This window comes from Macrobrachium rosenbergii, chromosome 1, assembly GCF_040412425.1.
Source record: "Macrobrachium rosenbergii isolate ZJJX-2024 chromosome 1, ASM4041242v1, whole genome shotgun sequence".
Lineage (NCBI taxonomy): Eukaryota > Metazoa > Arthropoda > Malacostraca > Decapoda > Palaemonidae > Macrobrachium > Macrobrachium rosenbergii.
In genome coordinates, this window is record NC_089741.1 from 36519358 (window position 1) to 36540913 (window position 21556).

The 21556-nt window shown below is 34.9% G+C and overlaps 1 pseudogene; it reads left to right on the plus strand.

The window, feature by feature from the left end:
- LOC136840193 (zinc finger protein 54-like) overlaps positions 1-5793 on the plus strand; it is a 10222-nt pseudogene extending 4429 nt beyond the window's left edge.
- Positions 5794-21556: the final 15763 nt, after the last annotated feature.

Genomic DNA, 21556 nt, shown 5'->3' on the forward strand with positions numbered 1-21556 from the left:
AGACTTTTATGGCCGAACCTGTAGATATACCGTGCAGTCGTCAAGTGAGGGAAGGATTTTATGACTTAACAAGTCAAGATGTTAGTAGAGCACCAGCAGCAGGGGTCAGAAAAAGAGGAAAAGAAGTGAAAGCAAGTCTGTGCAAGGAGACATTCACCCAAGAAATTGAAATCCAAAAGCACTGATGGTGTAAGCCTTGAGAAGAGCATTGATGAGTTAAGTCAAGAGAACACAAGCCAGACTTTGTCTTTGACTCATCTGTTCAAAGCACAGATCCATCTGGAGCTTCCAGTGACAATCTGGAACTTGATGTGAAGGGAAATTGAAGGCGTATCAGCAATGGCAAACCAGACAGATTACAAGGAATCCCAGATAGACGATGAGAATTTTGAAAAAGGCTTTGAAAACTTGTTTCCTAAGTCAGGAGATGCTTCTCTGTCACCAAATTTACATACCTTCTGTCCTGCCGTATTGCAAAGAAGGAATTGGCTGATGTGTCTCTGCTGTCAGTTCATCAAAAGCAGTGTGAAGGTCATCTTACTTGTTCATATTGTCAAGCAAAATTTTCTCATAAAGTGCGTTTTATTTATTATGATAATTTTTTTGAATTCTGAGTGCTTTTGTGCAAATGCTAATCATTAATTCATACATATCACTAGCCTCTTGATTACTTGTTTTTCTCACTTGACTAAGGGAAGATAAATTGATTACACCTGCATATTACTGAAACAATGCTTAAAGTAGTAAAGTGATGAACAATAACCAACCACTTTAAAATAGTTTGCAATCTAACCTGTCAAATACTTTTATTCCCTTACCTTTATTTATATTTAATTTCATTTATGAGAACTCTAAAACTGCCTTCTTTCATCTCTCATTCCATTTATGATTCCGGATAATTTTTCAGTTTGATGTTTTGTGTCTTATTGTTGTAGACTTTGAATGAATTCTGATGTATTGGTTAAAGTATTTGGCAATGTTCATGTTCTTGAATGCATTCAACATGATATGTTTACTGTTTACATTGATCACATAAGGGCTTTAGATAATTTATTGAACTAAATCACCTTTTAGAATGAAACATTACCCCAGTACATTTTTGGTTATTATATGTTGTGGCTTTTGTTTTCTTTTTTGTGTGCATTCCCTAGTATTCCTTAGCAGCAGATCTGTAGTTAGTCTGAAAGTGCATTAGATATTTCGTTACTCCATTTGTAGACTAGATTTTTAAAGGTAAACATTGATATGAATTCAGTTATGGGTACAGTATCTGTTGACTCCTTGATGATCTCCAGTTATAAGTAATGTGACTGAATAGTTCAGGATTCAGTCTCCTCCTACTGAATAACTGTTTACAACAATTAGAAGTAATGGGGCTTTATCCATAAAGGGTATAATTTGCAAAATGCTAATATTTTTGTCCCAAGACACAAATTGCTTAACTGGAGTGCCTTCCTCCTAACCTCTGTGATTGGTATTGTACACTTTCTGGCCAGCACAGTAGGTGAGGAATAAAACATTGCATCGTGTAGAAGGGCCCATCTATCGCTGATAGTATGAGTAGTTATTTAGTTCAGTACAGTACATGATTTGATTGTAGGCATAATTATAAACGAGAGACTTTTATGCTGTACACAAACATGAAACTTCTTTGATATTTAGCATTTTCTGTAGGAGCTTTCAGAGCCATGTGTTTTTTATAGTGTTTTGCGTTCTTTGCTGAATTTCATCTGTATTCTTTCAGGTCACCCACATCAAACATATGCAGGGTCACAAGAGGAATGAGTGTACTAAGTGTCCTCAGAACTTCTGTAATCACAAGAAATTGAAAAGCGCATATGAAAGCTGTTCACAAGATTGATTTGGTTTCAAAACGTACTCCTGCACTTACTGCACCAGGACCTTCTTGAAACGTTCCTCTTTTTCTATCACTTCAAGATCCATGCTACTGGTACAGAGGTCAGTTTATTAATGTAGCTCTAGTCTTGCTTCACCTTGTGCCTTCTCATGTAGTTTTTCCTTGAAACTAATTATATAATGTCCTGTACTTTGTGTGTTCAAATCAAACAAGTAATTTCCTTAGATTTTTCATATAGTTAAAAACATGATCACATTCTGTGCAGTTTAGCAAAAGATTAATATAAAGCTGTTAAGGTAAAACTGCAATGTCTTTCACTTAGTCTGTTCAGTGTGAACCCATGGAATGATAAAACAGTTTGCATCTGTTTGTATTTGTATAACAGTTTTCTGTTGTCATTTGTATTTCTTTCCCTCTTTTCATCCAGTTTTGTGCAGCTGCAGGTTCATTGGGTTGATGTAATTCACTAGGCGCATAGAATTGAAAGTTTCATAGGTTCCTTTGTTGTAATTTTGTGTACATAATGTATTTTATTGTAGATTGTGTGTGTCGCTGTAGCAAGTTCTGCAAAGATCAAGAAAGCTACGATGCTCACATGGATGAACACTCCAAGGCTTCAAATTTCCATTTCTGCGACATATGTACGGCAAGTTTCACAAGACAGCAGCAATATGATGATCACCTGAAGGTAAATAGACTTTACTTAATTTCTTTTAGGCACAGGAACTTGTACTTATACTTCCCGAAGATAAAAGGAGCAGCAGAATTTTTTGCTATGAAATGCTATTGCATTTTCAGGTTATACATTCCACCTTTCTGTGGTTTGTTATAGGTCTAATTATGAGGTTCCAATCGCTCCTAAAGTTGTATAGAAGTATAGAGCAGATTTTATCATTCATTTTATTGAAATACCAAAAACAGTAGTTGGAATTTAGTCACTGGCAATCATGTATAATTTTGTATGCATACATACAAATCATGTTTGTTTCACAGCAAACTCGTTACTTGTAATCAGTCCTTTGCCAGTCCTGAGACACTCAGTCCCTGATTTAAAAGAAAATAAACTTCTGGCTAGCAGCACTTTGTATGTGCCCTATAGTTCCTGAGGGCCTAGGCATCCAAGAGGCTTACCTTAAATGTGTGTTGCCTGTTGGTATAAGTCTTTCAGTTTCCTAGACATTGTGTCTAATCATTTTGTCAGAATTAGTTTATTATTTCTTTACTTTCTTCATCTCTGCCAGCATTCATTTCTTTTAACTTCATTTTTCTTCTGCTATTTTCTCGAAAAAGAATCTGGTGAAATTCCAGGTCAGGTTTCCGTCATTGTGGGATTTCACCATCCTTTACGCTTCCATCCTGGATGGTATTGTAGTTAAAAATGCTGCTTCTGTTTAGTAGCATAATGTTTTAACTGTCCTCCAGTGTGTTTTTGGACACATGAAAGGTTAGGTTCTTAACTACATGAATCAAGGGTCAGAGGGCACCTGATGCCAGCCACCTGGCAGATGATCTTCTAATAGTTATTTGAGAAATGTAGGGTCAAGGATCTCGTAAAGACCACCAATAGGCAATTGTAACTAAGGGTTTGTAAAACAAACAATAGTTTTATGTGTTTTCTCATTTTCTGCTTACGATTGCACCATGCTCAGAAACACTTCCAGTTTAGTGTCCGTAGTTTAGGCTTATAATAAACAATGGTTTATATATTATGAAATTGTTTTACAGTAATTCTAAGGATTTTTTATCTTCCATTTAATATAATGTAGTATCCAGACTAGAGGTAAAATCTTGTTATATCCGTGTGTAGTACCCAACATTATAATAACTTGTTTTGTAGCATTATCTGATCAAACATTTTTAATATTAAAAGTATGTACAGTATTAATTTTAGTTGTTCAGTATGAAGTCACTTTATTTTGAGTTCTGCATTTATTGATTCTCATACTGATGTCCAACTTTTGTAGCACCATAAGAAAAACAAGTGTGAGATCTGTGGCCAGCCTTTCACCAACAAAAGGCACTAGTTAAGTCATTGTCTAATAGACCACAAAACGTTTCCCCAGAACGTTCCTCCTGAACCCCAGTACAAGTGTGACAAATGTGATCGCGTCTTCAACAGGCCATCCCTCCTTCAGCAACACCAGCAGTTACATACAGGTATACTTATAAAAATATTTCCAAAAATTTGTTTTGCACTTGTAATAAGAATAACGTCTTGATTCCCAGGTTATTTGGTATCTTAAGGGTCTTCCAGAAATTGTGTTCTGTTTGAGTTTAAAATGAAATGGGGTAGCTTAGGGTTTGTCATTGCTCTGTTTGTTGTCAAATATATGACATTTAAAAATGGATAAAACAGATTTTAAATTCAAGTTTAATAAAATAAGTGTAAAAAAATTTTCAATGAAAACTTCATCATATGTTTTGTTTGTATAAAATTAAACATTTTGTAGTAGCATTCCTCTCACAGAAATTGTATTATATAAACTACTACGTAAACTTTGCATACAGTATTCTGTAGGATTATTATTATTTTTACGCTCCCCAGGAATAAAGCCCTTGGAATGCTTGGTGTGTGAAAAGCAGTTCTTCAATAAACAAAGCCTCCCGAAGCACATCAACACTGTGAACCATCAGAACTTCTTGTACATGCAGAATGACCACGCCACATAATGCAGGATGGCTTTAATTGTGAAGCTTGCAATATAAAATTGCCATCAAAAATATGTTGTTGACCCACTCTAGAGTGTACCATAAGGTAGGAGTCACTTGGGTTGTCCATATTGTGAATACAAAACTAAGCGCCATTATGCTCTTAAACCCATGGAACTTCACGCTGGTAATCGGAATTTTATGTGTGAATTGTGCCAGTAGTTCTTTTCATGCTCTTGCAACGCTTAAAGATCATCACAATTTTGTTCATTCTGATGAACAAAGTACAAATGTAAGGAATGTGATAAAACCTTCAAAAATAGATCAACTTTATCTCGCCACAACCACACACATTCAGATGCCAGGCCCTATGAGTGTAAGTGGTTTAGGTACAAACGATATTCTCACTTGAAACGTCATATGTCTTCTGCTCACAAAATTGTTCTAAAGTCAAGGACCTAAAGAAATTTAAAAGAATAGATGAAATTGAGGCTAACAAAGAAAAACCTGTAAGTCAAGAACAAGCACAAGTAACAGAGGTTTCTGAAACTGGACACGAGTTTGAATTTGTGTCTGTTCCCAATTCATCCATGTCTTCAACTGTACCAAAGATACTTAATGATATTCAGCAAGCAGATCCCTCTGTAAGCAAGGTTCAACGAATGTCCTTTTAGCAACTCAAGACAGCATCATGCTTATGGGTGAAAACTCCAGTTCTGAGCAAGGTCACCTTATCACAGTTAGGGACTCTCAAATCATTCAGCTCATCCCTTCCACTTTTCAGATTCCACAGGACAGCAGTTTTCAGACAGTATCATTAGTACCTGCAACTGATCTTCATACATTTTCTTTGTCATCTGCAGTTCCTTTTAATACTGTTACATCTAGTGGTGAAGCAGGGTTGAGGCCTTCAACCTTACACCAAATTCAGATTCTGCTGTTATAGTTTCAAGCAGCAGATCCCTTGATATAAGTCACCCTGATGCTATTAGAACTCTTACGCACATTAGGAGATGAAGGTTTGGTTAGTGTCAGTTCAAATGAGAGCGAACAAGATAGTAAACAGGAGATGACCATTCATGCTTTGGAAGTCATGATGAGATATCAATGTCATCAAACCTTCATACATTTGATTATTCAGAAAGTAATCATACTCTGCTACCTTCACTTTTACCTCATCATCCCATTACCGACTCTCATGCATCAAATTACAAATTAATCAAGACTTGTTACAGCCAAACCTCATATGCTCAGACTTTGTTCTTCCGGTTGATGGAGACAGATAGCATAAGATAGCAACAGTTTGTATTTTGATGAGTTTGAGTCCTGTAAGCATACACAAAGGAAGATTTCCTCTAAGACTGTATTTCATTTATTTGAGATGTTAAAAAGCTGGGACAATCTTTTGAAGTTTTGCCAAATATTGCAATCATTTACTTTGTTGTATTTTGCATGGGTTGCAATACCTTGTTGCACAACAACACTGGGTCTAGTTCTTCACCTGGCTATCTGCTCGGATGCTGTAAAATATTCAAATTTGTGGAAATTCTAATTCTCCATAACCCTGCATATTGATGTATTTAATATACATTTCGATATAAATTAAAAATTCTAAATATTTAAAGTTAGTAGATTACAGGTTTACTTTGCCTAGCAAAGGTTTGATAGGAAAAGCTCTTGGTATGGAATTAATTCAGTAAATTATACCTCCATATAGAAAAATATCAAAGGTTCAAACCCTTTGTCATAATGAAAACCATGGTTAATTGCATACCATGCTCTGGCAGTTCTCCATATATGGTACCACCAAACTTTCATCTCTCACCTGTAATTGCAATTGTATTGTGAAAACTTTGATCATCATCACTTTATTTTGTGCACCTGCTTTATTATCTCCCAAAAGTTTGCAAAGGCCTGGAAGAGCATAAGGCAGTTCCACTGAATGTGGAAGTTTATTTATCAAGGTGAATGATACAATGATGTGTGTATTAAATAAGTGCATGCAGAATGTAAGGATTTTACGGCAGGACATTAGTGTAGGATCAACTTGTGCTAAGGTAAAATCTCATAGACATCATCAGTACCATAATGGAAGGGATGGAAAGTCATCCGAATTGACATATAGACATGAGAAGCTTGGTGCTCTCTAAGTTACTGGAATCTTATTCTTTATGTTGGTTTATTCAGAAAACTGAAGAAAAAGGCAGTGGAAAAGAGTGATGAAAAAGAATGAAAAAGTGGTGTTTATAGGAAGCTGCAGGTGAACTGATTATTTCGTGAAACAAAGTCAACCATGTAGCTTTAAATGTAGTAGGGAAGTTGCTTTTGCTGATATGGGGGCTGCCAGAAAATTACAAGACAACTTTAAAAATTATTGTTGATGTGATTATTCACTGAAAAAGATTCAGTAGTATGAGATGGCAACTTTACTCTTTCATTTTAGAGAGTAGATCAAGGCTAAGAGACAAGATATCCAATGGACAAGTTCATTAATGCCTATCTTTAAAGCTGAAGGAGCTAAGTATTTTAAAGCCTCTCTCCTCCTGTATCAGTTTGAAGAGCCCCAATCAATTGGCATATAAGCCTGGATTATGCTTCTGTTGTCTTTTGTTCAGGTCTAGAGGCTGGAACAGGCTTGACTATTCCCAAAAGAAAAGTGCTTCTCTAAATAGGATTTAAAGAATGAGGAAGAAATGGCAGCTACATACTGTCTCAAGAAACGGCCCAAGTATCTTTCTAAATTTATTGGAGTAAAGCACCACTAATCCCCTTGCTTGTCACTCCACAGTAACTATTTACAGCCCTCAATTACAACTTATATTATCATGCTCATATTAATATTAAAAACACAGATAGGGTATTGAATTAGTAGGACTAGGTTGTGGGTCAAGCACAAGGAACCATCAAAAATGTTTTCATGTGAATTGATGGTATAATTACAACTTCTACTGAAACTTCACTCTGCCTTCATGGGAACAAATTACTTTTGCGTGGATTGGTAAACTTGGAGATTATACAATGTAGTTTAATTTGAAAATGGTTCTTAACAAAACCACATCAGTTGTAATCTTTTACAGTTTGTACTTGAAAAAAATCTTAAAAGACTGTCATCCAAGTTAGTCAGATATGTACCCATTAGATTTTGTACTATGAAGTGTGTGTTTGTTAAATTTACAGCATTCAGAATATAATTTCACACATCATGAAGTTGTGGTCTTGAAATCCTGTAGCATTAATTAGAATATTCAAAACAAAAATTGGGTGTATAATTGCTCAGTTACTTATCACTTAAGCCAATGTCTCACTCATGTAAGTTGTCCTGTCACAGATGGAGTCAAACCCACAAATCTAGAAGGTGGACATTTTAAAAATTATAAAATTGTAATCAGTATGTTGAGAATATTTAACAAGTTTAGAAAATGTGTATTTCTCATGCAAGAAATATATTGTCTCACATGAGCATGAATTTTCACACGTTTGAGACTCCAGAGGGGATGCTGCTTTAGTGCGACCTGTGCATGCACTTTGGGCAATACTGTAGTAGTTTTTTTTTTTGATTTTCATATACGTCACACACAGCTCTGGTGGCAATGATGAAGGTGATGCCTTTGCCCTCAGTTGCATTGTCTCTCTGCTTTTAATGTTTCATCTGATCCATTTAGTCTCTCCTCATCTTTAAAGCTCCCAGCTGCTTGAACCTGATCTTACTCCATACTCCTTTTGTGCGTACCCTATGAAAATGTAGAAATGTGACTTTGTGGTCTGGTTAAAGTACCTTATAATGAAAAGTTTACATCTGAATTTTGTAGTAAGATTTTATACAATCTATCTTCCCAGCAGTGTTAGATGTTAATTTGTAGGCATTTTCCAGTTTTGTGGTTTTAATATGGCCAAAAGTCTGTGTAATTTTTCATTATAATACCCAGAAAAGACGTTAGAGATTATTATCCACTTAAGTAACCTATAATTACTTAGAGTATTTTTATTACTGTGTTATTATAAATAAACTTATTAAAGAATTCGAATATACCAAACAAGAATCATATAAAGTAATAGTTTGAGACAGTTACCTTTTTGTAAAATGAGAGGTTAAAACTGGAGCAAGGTAACGCTGAAGAACTTGAACTGCAAAGTGGGAAGAGACCAGACAGCACGGATGAAAATAAAAGGCAGAGAGCAATACAGCCCTTGGTACCCTTTCAGCATTAACTTTTCATCTGAGTAGCCTGCACACTACAACACTGGTATGAGTTTAAGGGATGCGTTAAATGATGATTTGTATATAAACAGGGACATTATTCTATGAAAAGTCTATAGTAATTTTTCCAATACTGTAAGAAGGGGTTTGATACGAGGATTTAATTGATGCCTTTTTCTTAATTTGAAAACGTGTATTCATTTGTACTCAAGTGAATGCTAAGCTTGATGATGCCAACCAATTTTTTTAACCAAATATCTTGTAGGCGGTTAGATGTCTGAGTAATTGTACTGTATTTATTGAAGTATTTTGTTAGTTTATGAGATATACAGGAATGGAAGCATTGTTGTGCTGGAATGGCAAATTGTCATTGTAATTTATTATTGTAAAGGGTACCACATAGTATTTCTGGATTTACAAGAACTTGCTCTTCAGTTTTCCTATAAGTTCTAGTTTCCACATGTGCATAAATTTATTCAAGTTCTTATTGATAAAGTACCTAAAATCTCAGCACTTATATGTACTGTAGTTTAAGTAATTGACAGTAGGTAATGTCAATCCCTTGTTTTTGTGTTTCTTAGCTATAGATAACAGCTTCCCTTTTGGCAGCCTCAGGAATATTGTAATTTTCCAGTAGGAATCATTATGGAACTACAAGCCTGAATAATCGATGCCATTAGATTTCTATCCACCATTTTGTGAATATACTGGATGTATTATCTCAGACAATGCTTGTAGCTTGACACTGCATTTTCTCTTTGTCTTGAAATGTTAGCAAGGTGTGTCTATCTTGATCAATCACACCTAAAAATTCACGTCCCCTTCAAGCGTGTCTGTCTTTCCCACATGTTTCTCTGTATGTTAGAGTGGATCAAACTTTTACAAATAATATTGCCTTTTCATTTGATTGATTTCATTTGAAAGATATTCCAAGTGCAAAAAAACCTTCAGGACTGTGTATTTGCTAATTTTGTTTTACAGTCAGAAAATGTACACAGAATCAGGTAAAGCCATGAATTTCAGATAAACAAGACATTTCCTTGTATTGGGAGTGCCCAGTATTTTTGGTGTCGTACATCCTTGTTCTGATCCAGATTTAAGTAAATGTCTGCATTGAGTTCTCCACTGAATGTTGTTTTCCCTAGTTTTCACCATCTCAAGTTAAGCATCACCATTTCCCAGTTGGTAGGATTCTACCCCATCTCTCGTGGATTGTATCATCATACACATTAAAAGACTGTCTTGGAACAAAAAACGTAGAATTAGGCATGTAAAATTACTGTGTACAAATTGGTCAAATTTATCTGCATCATTAACGTAAAATCATGCAGAGATCATTAGTTGTAACATAAATGTCATGGGAGGATAGTTGAATTCTTCGTTTAAGTTCAGCAAGACTCTCGCATAATGAAAGTTTATCCACAAACCCTTGCAAAATCTTAGCTTTTTCTTGAGCTTAAGGATTAAATTTTCCATGGATCCATAGTTTCACCTTATTGTATGTCACTAAAGACAACTCTTTAGATCAACATAAGTTAAATTGAGGCAACCTTTGCTATAGTAGACTTTAACAACTAATATTCAGGCTCACATAGCCAAATGTCAACAAATTGCTTACAAGAAGCTGTCCCAGTGAATATTGTTAGTTTGTTTGCTGATTGTTGACCATCAGATCACATCTGTTTAGCTTTAGCCATACAAGATAAGCTGTGGACAGAGGTAACAAAATGAATTACAAGTAATTTATACGCAGCGATTGTAGTTGAACAGGAAGTACCATATTAGTCAAGCTTGCAATCTTGACATGAGTTGTAAAAGTATGTTTGATTGAGGTTCAGCAATGAGTGAGTTTCCAGCAGTATCACTACATGCTTTGTTGAATTTTATGTCAGAATGGACACACCAGGTGTACTGATTTGTAAGAGTGTACTGTAATCAGCTAAAAGAATTACGGTGAAAGGGAGTATTGATGTGCTCCTAGAGAACACAAACCTACCAAAGATGACCATGATGCCTGCATCAACGTTTATTTGTAGAGTCTTGTTCCCTGAATGTTGTACAGGTATTAAGATCTATTTCACAATTGATGAGATATGCTGAAGTGATTTCCAGTTTTTGCATCCCATTTGTAGATTACTGAATGTGTTAGAACTGCTAGAAGCTGGATGTGCTGGAGGGTCCCATACCCTAACATACAGTTTATTATTATTACTTTTCCACTCATCTCTGATGTATGTTTCTTCAACAATTTCAAAGTTAGCTGTTAAAGGAATATGCATGGTTGACAGATCCAGTAACTGATCATGTTCCCTAATTTTTTTTGTGGAGTCTAGGCCTTTGTTGATTGGTTGTCTTTGAATACCCCAAAAACAATAGTTCTAAAGTAGATTTTTTTGTTATTTTTAAAATTTTTAAGCGTTAGATTGAATTCTTTCAAGGAAACGTTCTTTGGTGTAGAAAAATGCCACTATTAATAATAGCTAAATGGTTTTTGTATGCACAAGAGACTTTGAAAGCATTTACAAAACAACAGATATTTGCGTCTTACAATTCAAAATAAATGTTTTATTCTTCATAGTAACCCAGTGTTGTTGTGTAGATATAGTTATCAAATTATGTTTTTAACACAAAACTTATATACCATGCGTGCTTATTCTCATATTCTGTGATGGAATAACTCCTTGCACTTGGTTAGGGGTTATGAAGAGTAGCTGTATAGTTTAGTTGAAAGGGTTATGTATATACCTGCAAAGACACAACATATATTCAGTATCTGTAGTGTATTTTGTTTTTCACTACATACAACAGATAATTCTTTTACCAAAGACAACTCAGAAGTGCCCACAACATGGGTGTAAATACTGATGTTTGTGCATGCCATCTACCTTGAGAATGGAAGCATTTTAAAAAGTTAATCTGAAATTTACAAACAGGGTAAGATATTGTAATATATTTTGAATGACTTTTCAAAGTACGTATGTTATGTGTTGTTTTCATACTGTTACTTCATATTAATATAATGTTAACATGTTTGAATGTGTTGGATGACTTTTCATGTCATACTGCATTCAGTACTAAACTGTTTTCTGTTGTAATTACTTTGTCATTTTTGTGTTAGAATTTCATGGTATTGGACGATTATTAGTACATATTAAGGGGAGAATTGATATTTTATGGCATACAGTAATTCCCAAGACTGCATTTTCCGTAAATGCATACAGGTACATTAGTTGATTTTACTTTAATGTGTAATAATCAGGTATAGAAATTTTATTTATTGATTAGTTAAGAGGAAAAGGAATTTTGAAATTCAATTTCTGTTAAACACTGATAAGACAGCTCCATTTGAAAACTGAGTTTATTATGAACTCAGATTTGATTTGTAAAGTAGGGCCCAGTAAGCGTAATAGAAAAGCCTTATACCTAAAGGCTTAGACCTCTCACTGTCTAAAATCACTAAAATTAAAGCTTGTAGTTTTCATCGAAGTGGTTATTTGACAGTGTACTCTTTGAAGTTTTATTTTTAAACCACATTGTTGAATATAGATATAAACGGCAAGTATCAGAATTATATAGACTAGAATGCAAAATAAACCATAAAGTAAGGCTGATTTCTAATAAAAAAGCTATATCTTTTGATATCTTTTCCACAATATAAAGACAAAATGAACAGATATTTGTCTCTTTTGTGGAGAAAAAGTTAGACACAGATAGTACATATCAAATTTATTTGTAAGTGATATGCTTACCACAATATTATCATCATAAAGTATTCAAAGAAGACCACTGTGTCACACTTATAGATTTGAAACGTAAACCTTTTGTACCACACTTACTTGAGTCGTTTTATATGGTGCAGTAAAGGTAGAAATTCAATAGAATCGCCAAATGAATTTCCTTTTGTATTATGGGCGAAACCATGTTTGAGTGCACATTTGAGCTAATTTTGTCAACAGTTTTCGTGTGTTGAGAACAAAGAAAAGATGTGATTTGTTCAGCATCAAGTTACACCAGTGCTCAGAGCTCAGATATTTGTACACTTAGGACTTGCTATATCCATATGCTGCATCTTGGTAAAAATAAAGTCATGATTCAAAAAATCTGTGATCGCTTCGTGATGACTTTTAATCATATATACCATTTTATTGTATATTTGTAGGTTTTAAAAACTGATATATTTGTAACAGTAGTGATTTTATTGATTAAGTAGTCCATGCCCATATGATAGAAGAGGTCTTAGTTATGTTTTGGCTAGGAAGTAAAAAGTATTCAATTTTGTTGGTGCAGTATTGTAAAATCTGCATTATTATATAATGTGTAATGGATATACTGTACTGTATTTTACTGGGGTTTCAGTTTCCTTCAACATTTTGTTTGTGTCATTTACAGTTTGGAAAATGTTTATCAAGTATTATTAATGTACATATTGGTGTCTGCAAAAACATGATAAATGCATCAAAAACCAATTATAGATTATTGATGATTTTTTAAATTTTCACAGTCTGATTTTTGGAGATTCTGTATGCCTTGCATACAGAAAAATAAATTCCCTATCCCCTGGGCTTACTTGACAATACAAACCAGCCAGGTGATTTTTGAAACCGAGAAGTTTTGAGGGCATTTTTATTAATATGATTTAATTTTTCACCTTATGAAAGATGAAAAAATAAATTATATTGTATAATTGACTTTGGGAGATCTCACATGTATCTCATGTCACAGTATTTTGCATTACTGATAGACTTTTTGCATTCATTTTGAGCATTAATTCTTACATATGAACACTGTCACTTTCATTTCCTTGCCAGTTGAGCCTCAAAAGAAAATGCCTGTGCATTTGAAAACATAAGCAAAAGTAAAATAGTGTCAAACATAATTTACAAGTAAACAAACAGAGAGCTGTATGTTTGCACAGATAAAAGTGATAAAAAAAGATCGATGCAGAGTGAACATGGCATCTCTGTCACTGTGTCACCAGCATCACCATAGTTCACATTTGCACATGAGGTTTTCCTTTACAGTGTTTGATGTGCAGTGACTTCTCCATTCTCTTGTGTACTCTTTGCTTGATTCACCACCAAGTTGAGGTCTTTTGTTCATTATTGTCTAGATTTTCCTACTGGCCAAGGTTTTCCACCTACGTCCTTTTCTCCATAATCATGTGTGGTCCTCCTGCTGGCTGATCGTCTCTCGCCGTTACCTAATTACCCGTGATTATGGTGTCAGTGCACTTCATGTGGTGCATTAAGGATATTCGAAACGTTCCTTCAGTTTGTAAGCTGAACCCCATATTTTTGCCTTTTATTTGCCTCCATTCCCCAAGCTTTCTTCAGTCTCCCAGTCCAACTCCCAACTGTTATTTCTTAGTGCAACCGTGGGGCTTTTCCTCTGTAGTTTCATCTTATTTGCTTTCTGAAATTTCATCTTACTTGCTTTTCTGAATCTCACTGTCTTCACATATTGTAGAATATTATTTTAAAAGATTGTTTTTAAAGTACTGTAAAATCTACAGTATTGTTTTACTCTTCTGACTGGAAGTGGTTGACCACTTCATGCATGGGACGATAGATCCCAAAGTTGGACAAGACCTTCATATCTCTTGTGTAACCATTCAACATACAACACTAGCCTCTTTTTCAAGCCCTGGCAATTGCTGTGCCATAAAACCTCAAGTTTTGCAGTAATTTGAGTTGCAGGCACTGAAGATAATAGCAGAGGTTCAGTTTAAATATATATGTAAAGGGGAATGAGCAAACTAAAAGGAATCTGGAAGTGTTGTCAGTGATAAATGTCAGTGCAAGGCAGCTGGACACCCCAACAAAAGAACAACAGAATTTTTCCAGTGGTGGTTGCAAAACAAAAGATCCGATGCACATGGCAAATACTGTACTGTTGGTGTATATATAACTAACTTTTTTGGGCAATACTGTACCCAGTTTTCTGGCAGCAGTAGATGATACATTACTACAAGAACTGAAACTTTGATCTGAAGATAGCAACAACCAATGTCAAGTCTGGATCATGAAATTACGTGTTGCTTTTCCATAATAAACCAGATTAATGGGTGATGTATGACCTTAGTTAATCATCATTGGTTAGAAGCATGGTTAAATAGTGAATATGGATACATTTCATGTTCAAAAGTTTAATTTTAAAATGAAATAGCCCTTTTCCACATATATTTTAGGCCATCTGCAAATTGATACTGTATCTAGATTTTACCAAGAGTTGCAACACTTGTCTGACTTGTAGAAGAAACTGCAAAAACTTTAATACCCTCTGAAAAAGAAAAATTAAGGCATTATTGTCTCAGTTAATCCTTACATCCTGCCATTTGTGGGACATTCAAAGATGAATGGAAGGCATTCAAAAGTAAGTGCCCTTTGTAACAAGGTAAGTGATAACTTGGTAAGTTACTGTGATGCATGATTTATTTGAGTGTAGAGTTCAGAGACTGTAGAGTGGTCTAGAGGTTTTTCTGCTTAAGATGGTTGAAAGTGGCCTTGTATTTGCTGCTTCAGTAATGCTAGGAAGTAGAAGTTTTGAATGTGGGAAGGGAATGTCTACAGGGTGCATCTCACTACAGCAAACGTGTAGACACCCTTGTCAACATTCATGCAACCAATTAGAGACTTTTATGTGACAAGGTCAGAGGTATGTATGGCCCATTGTCCAAGACCAAGCTACTGACCTGTCTAAAGAATGTTTCAAAATTTCGTTGTCACAGACACAAATCGACATTACTTGATTCAGTCCTTGATATGTCATTGAATAAAGGACATTAATTGCCAACATCAGCTTCTTTTTTTGTACCAAAGTACTGTTATGAGAAACAGAAAGTGTAGGTTCTGGGCACCAAAGCCATCCCCAAATGTTCAATAAAAAATGGAGGTTCATGTAAAGTTTGAAGCATGATGAAGTTTGTTGGGTGCCTAAACCCCAATATTACCTTTAGTTCAATGAGTTGGTGGCAGTCCAGACTGCTTTATCATACAATTATCAACATTTATCAAAGGCATTTTCCAACGAAGATTGCTTATTTGCTTGCAATCTGATTGTGATAGGTGTATAGTAAGGTTACCAACATGAGTTCAGCACTTACATTGAGGTGTGGGAGGAACATTGTGGATAGTCTGAATACAGCCGAAGATCAGTTACAAAGCCACAGTAAACCAGAAATATTAAATTGGAAACTGGATATTTATAAGAAAAAAAAATTGAACAGATGGCGGTGAGTAACTCATTAAAGTAGCAATATCTTCTAAAGTTTTATTCTGGGTTAAAAATTGTCTTATTTATAATCAAATCTTATTTAAAATATTGTTAAATAACAGTAAATATGCAAGTAATGTGATAGGCATTACTAAAATCATAGTGACGAAGTGTAATGTTTGTTATGGGGTTTTATCATTGAAGACTATTTTCTTTCACTTGAGGCCATTTTCTTTGACGGATATTTAAGTACGAACTCATCTAAAATATAAACGTTTCAATGTTTTTAGATATTAATGCCATTCAAAGCAGTCAGCATTATAATGGATCTATTTTCATTTTTAAACTAACACCACAAATTATTGCATAGCTGTTATGTAAAAAAAAACACCATACGAATCTCATAATTTTAATACATAATTTATTCACCCAGAGCTATTTGAGTTGCATGAACTACCCTCTGAAGGAATGGCCCTTGTTAGTATCGTAGTCTTCGTAGATCCATTTCTATATGATATGAAATAACGTTGAACATATGTCAGATGTTTGGATCTATGTATATATCTAAACAAAACTTTAATACATTAGACATCACTTAAGATTCATAAGGGGATAGTACTGTCAGGGCACCTCACGTGGTAGTCTGTACTGTAAACTTTACTATAAATGTTTGTCCCCTACCTGTACTCACATTTTAGCCTTTTATTTTGCTCCTCAGTTCCTTCTTCCATCTTGCTGTTCAACATCTCTTAGTAATTACTTCCTAGTGAAACTGTGTTGTTTTCTTTAGTTTCACCTTTAAATCTTTTCCTTCATCTAATTTTGTTTCAGGATCTCTTTATCATGCTGTTATAACTTTTAATTCCCCAGTGTTTGGTTTTACAAATTAAATGTCATAATTCATTTAAATATACATCAGTGACCTAAAGAGAACCCTGGTATTCTTTCCAACTTTATATAAATACAATAGTAGTAGTAAACTATCTAAAAATAAAATAGTCTAGGTTGAAATATAACTAAAATTCTTGCCCAATGGCAGTTAAAACTTGACCGTAGGCGGAGCCACTTGTCTTTCAAGGGCACCGGGAAAGTAATGCTTGAATTTTTTTTTTTTTTTTTTGCTTGTTTTCCAGTGTTTAGTTTAACAGGCAACCCACTCTCGAATAGCTGCTCATTTGCCTGATAGCCTTGGTGGTGAGATGTTCTGCAGTTTTGCCTTACAAGTGAGTATTCTAGTGTGCCAAATGGGTATCAAGTTTTCTCTTCCTAATTCTTAAGTCAGTGAAATATGGAACTGTAAATGTAATATGAACCTCGTGTTCGGATTTCAAATGAAAACGAAAACTACTAGGGTTTAAATATTCAAACGTATGAGTCTTTCATTAGATTATGTACTTGTGAAATCTTTTGAATTATATATTACCATCACGTTTGAACACTCAACATGGTCGGTATCTTGTTTAAGGTTTCAGCTTTATAGGTGGATATTTCTCAGTTTCAGCGACGATTGTCCATGTTGCAAAACTGACCCCTCAATTCCAGTTTCAGAATGATTCCATGAAACACTTGTTAAAGTTTTGTTAAGAGTTTTAGCTATTTTTCTGTTTGAGGACAAAGTCAACCACGCCGCCATATGCTGTGCATGGGGTCATGGATATTTTATTTCTCGTTTTAAAAAGCTTACTGTTTTATGGTGTGAACTTGTAGATACTGATTTTGTACAGGAGTTTGAATATCTGTACGGCACTGATCATCAAAATTGTCACGCGTAAAACTATAGAAACCGTTGAACTACTAAGTGGGTGTGACGAGTTATGAATTTCTCTCGAGTGCCCGTGTGTATACAACGAATCGCAAGCAGTATAAATTCCAACAGTTGTCACAGCCTGCCATATTTCCCATTCATCATCCAGTGTTCTTTGGTTATTCTACAGCATAGTTTCTCACGGAGCTAACACTAATTTTTTTTCTGAACGAAATAGAAAAGGGTGCATAATGCAGTTCAGGTGAGATAATTTGAGAAATTTACAGAGATAATTTGGGAAATTTAGTCTTTTGTTCGTTTTTAACGTTCAACAAGGGCTGGTACTGCTACACACGGCGCCTCACGGAGCTTTTCTGTGTAGAATTACCGTAGTTTAAGGTTAAAGGTTTATTAGATTTTGACCAGGGCCGTTTTTACACAGGTCTGTAATAGTGACGTAATTCAAGCTTGTATATTTTCAACTGAGTGAACAGCTTTTGTCTAAAGAAGTTTACAGACGTATTTGTCAAGACGGAAATTTTATCTTGTGAAATCGTCTTTTGAGTAGGCTTTTAAAGAACAGTTATTTTGCTTCCCCAGTGTTTTAATTCAGGTATGCGGAATTTCCTTTTTATAATTAAAATTTTAAGGAAACACCCTGAGGTTTATGTCAACATAACTAGTGTTCGTTTTTTTATGTGATTATTCCCTGGGAAGACTTCTCTTCCACTTTCCTCCCAGAATATGCGTTGTTCTTTGATTTATGGAAGCGTTGCCTTATATCCGAACTGTAATTAAATTACGGTTGGCATTTCTACAGAAAAAGCTTCTAAGGACGCCTTATTTAGTACCAGACTGTAAATTTCTCAAACACAGTTTTCTCAAATTGTCTCACCTGTACCGCATTATGGACACCATCCTGTGCCGTTCAATAAAAAAAAAAATTATTAGTATAATTTATATTTGTTGATAATCTGAAGGTTACAAAGTTCACAAAAATTAGTATCCTTTAGTAAATGTTTGACATCAGTTTTAAAAATTCCTTTGGAATGCCAATCGCAGTAAATTTTGTAGTAATAACCAAATGATTTTTGTGTACCATGCTTAACAATCGTGTTTCTTGCTGCAGGTATTTTCAAACCACTACTGCCAGTTGTTCGTATGTCTTGGATTTAGGATATGAACTCGGATTAAGTTTTGCCACGACAGAAACAAGAATTAGGAAACTCTTGTATAACCGCCGAGGACAAACAGAGATCTTTCCTAAACTAAGCACAGATCAAGGTAAAGGAAGATGGACTGGCAAGGTACGAATCTAAAGTTATTTGTGTTCTAGATGTGGTTACCTATAGCTGAGTTTCAATTCCCGTAGCTCCAAAAATTAATCAAAGAAAAATATGAAGAGCAAAATGACAAGGATCCATGTCTCCTTTTTTTATTGATATGAACCAAATGAATTTTTGGAAAGATGAGAGATTCACAGATGGCATATGACTTTGCAGATGTTCTCGGAATATGTTCCGGGACGAGATGTGTTCGACTAATTGACATGGGACATGGGTAATTATCAGCGCAACTCCTACGTCTTTTCATTTCTAAGTTAAGATTCAGTAAATTATGTTGGGCAAAAAATCATGCAAGTTAGACTCTAGTTTTAATTGTAATTCAACACTTGAATAGTGATATTCTAGCGAATGTAAAAACGATATCTATGGGTTGGTTCACTATTTTTTTTATATATTTAAAGTGGAGAGGGGATTTTAAAGGTACTGACAAACTTTAGAAATCACGAGATGGTGTCTTCAAAAGTGCTAACAGCCCAGCAGCTCAAAAACAAAGTTAATAGATCTCGTAAAACTGTGCCTTATTATTATTTTGATATATAAAGGAATATGCATATCAGAATGATCCGAATTATCAGTTTGCTAAAACTGAAATCCTTCAACAGTGGTTAACTTTAAAGTGTAACATTTTAGTCTAGCCTACTTACATGAACGGGACTGAAAAACATTTTGTGAGGCCAAATTGTCTGACAAGAGATTTTTCAATCAGGTCGTGTTTTCAAAAATGTTCAGGGATTCACTGCATTACATTCGTCAGGTTATCTAAAAAAGCGGGCAAAATAATGCTAGAATTTCGTAATGCTTAGTAGGAGAGGTTAACTATCGTTAATTGAAACCAGAGTCAAGGCATCTTGAAATGCTTTTTATTACAGGATCAAAATGAAAATCTCGATTATCGACCTTTCAGTGATAAATGATGACGGTGATACCCTTCGGCTATGACTATAAAGACGTTCGAATATGACAATCGTTCGTTTCAGATTGCTCTTGATACGCTTTTCACGGTATGGTATACTAAATGTTTTGACAGCAGACTCAGCATTGAAAACAGTTCATGTATCTCATTTCTTGTTCAACTTTAACGAGATGTTCTGGAAGAGAATTCACACGATACAGTTTAGCTTGAGGCAGTGTGATGTAGTTGAAAACCAACAAGTACGCCGTATTAACCCGGTATATAGTATCCACTTTTACGCGTCACTCAGAGCTGCTAAAAAAAAAAAAATAGTACTAAGCATGGCGGAAGCCCCTCGGGACTAAGTGTTTAGACTAAGGTGCTAGACTGACCTTGTCTTAAATGGGCTTTTAATAATCTGACATCCTTCTTATTCTGTTTTTACATTCAAAAGTTTTGATAAGGTTGCAATGTACAGTAATCATTCCATAGACGCTACGCAGCTAGGAAGATTTCAAAGATAGTATAAGGAGTAAGAGATCCTCTAGTTAAGTTTAAAGTAAATGGTCAACAGACTGTATTTTAATATTGACTAAAACTAATTTAAAATTTAAAGTGTAAACCACGTAGTGTATATGTATTTTCACTCAATCTGTTTTACGATACGGATTTTTTCCACAGATTTTTGAGTGAAAATGCCAAGTGAATACCAAGAATTGTCGTCGTGAGCGTCAAGCCTTGAATTCATATTTCCTGTAAAAAGAAGCGAGGATTTTGGAAGTCACCGCTACCAAAACAGTTACTAATCAACCTAAGGTAATTTTGTTACAATCTATTTTATGAATGTGACATGTTTTTACTTTAGGAATAATAAATCGATACATTAAACTGTTTAAACACGTTGTTCAAGTTAAACCAGCTGCTTGGCTTGAGCGGTTATAAAGCAGCGTCAGTTCTAGTCGCTCGAGTCTTGCCATTTTCCAACTCTTGAAATGATAAAGTTCCATGACATTCATCTTTTTCATAATCTTAAACTTATCGTATATAACGACTTAGTTACTGGAGCATTTACAAGAGATGACCTCTAAAACCTATAATATTTTTGGCACATTTGCCCAGTTTTTCCAAACCAATACATGCTTTTATTTCGTATATTATCATATGTTTAATTTTTCAGCCATTCAGTTCTTCCCATTTGTTATGTAGTCTCTCCTCTCGATCATATTTCCACATCGCCCCTAGCGTCTTGAGCCTTTTTATTGTTTTTTTTACCATCCCCCTCAAAGCTTTCACTTTCTTAATTGGTGGTCACTCTGCCATTTTATTCTAGTCCGTTTTGCTTTTCACCCCCTTAACTTCACTTGTTCCACATGTCATTCCCCTCTTTGGTTAGGCTATCTTTCCATCAAGTTCAATGCCATTTATTTCGATCTCTCGTTCATCCCTTTAATTTCTTCTTTACCCAAGTGATTAAGTCCTTTCACAGTTCTTTTCAACATTGTTCTCTTAACATAATTTTTTCTCTCCATTCTGCCCCGGGTTTTGGTTCACGGTTTCTAGTTCATTTTTATGTACTGGTGCCTTTATCCTCAAATTATCATCCAGTATTTTTATGTTCATTCAGCATTTTTATGCATTCTTAACTCCGTTTGTCGGA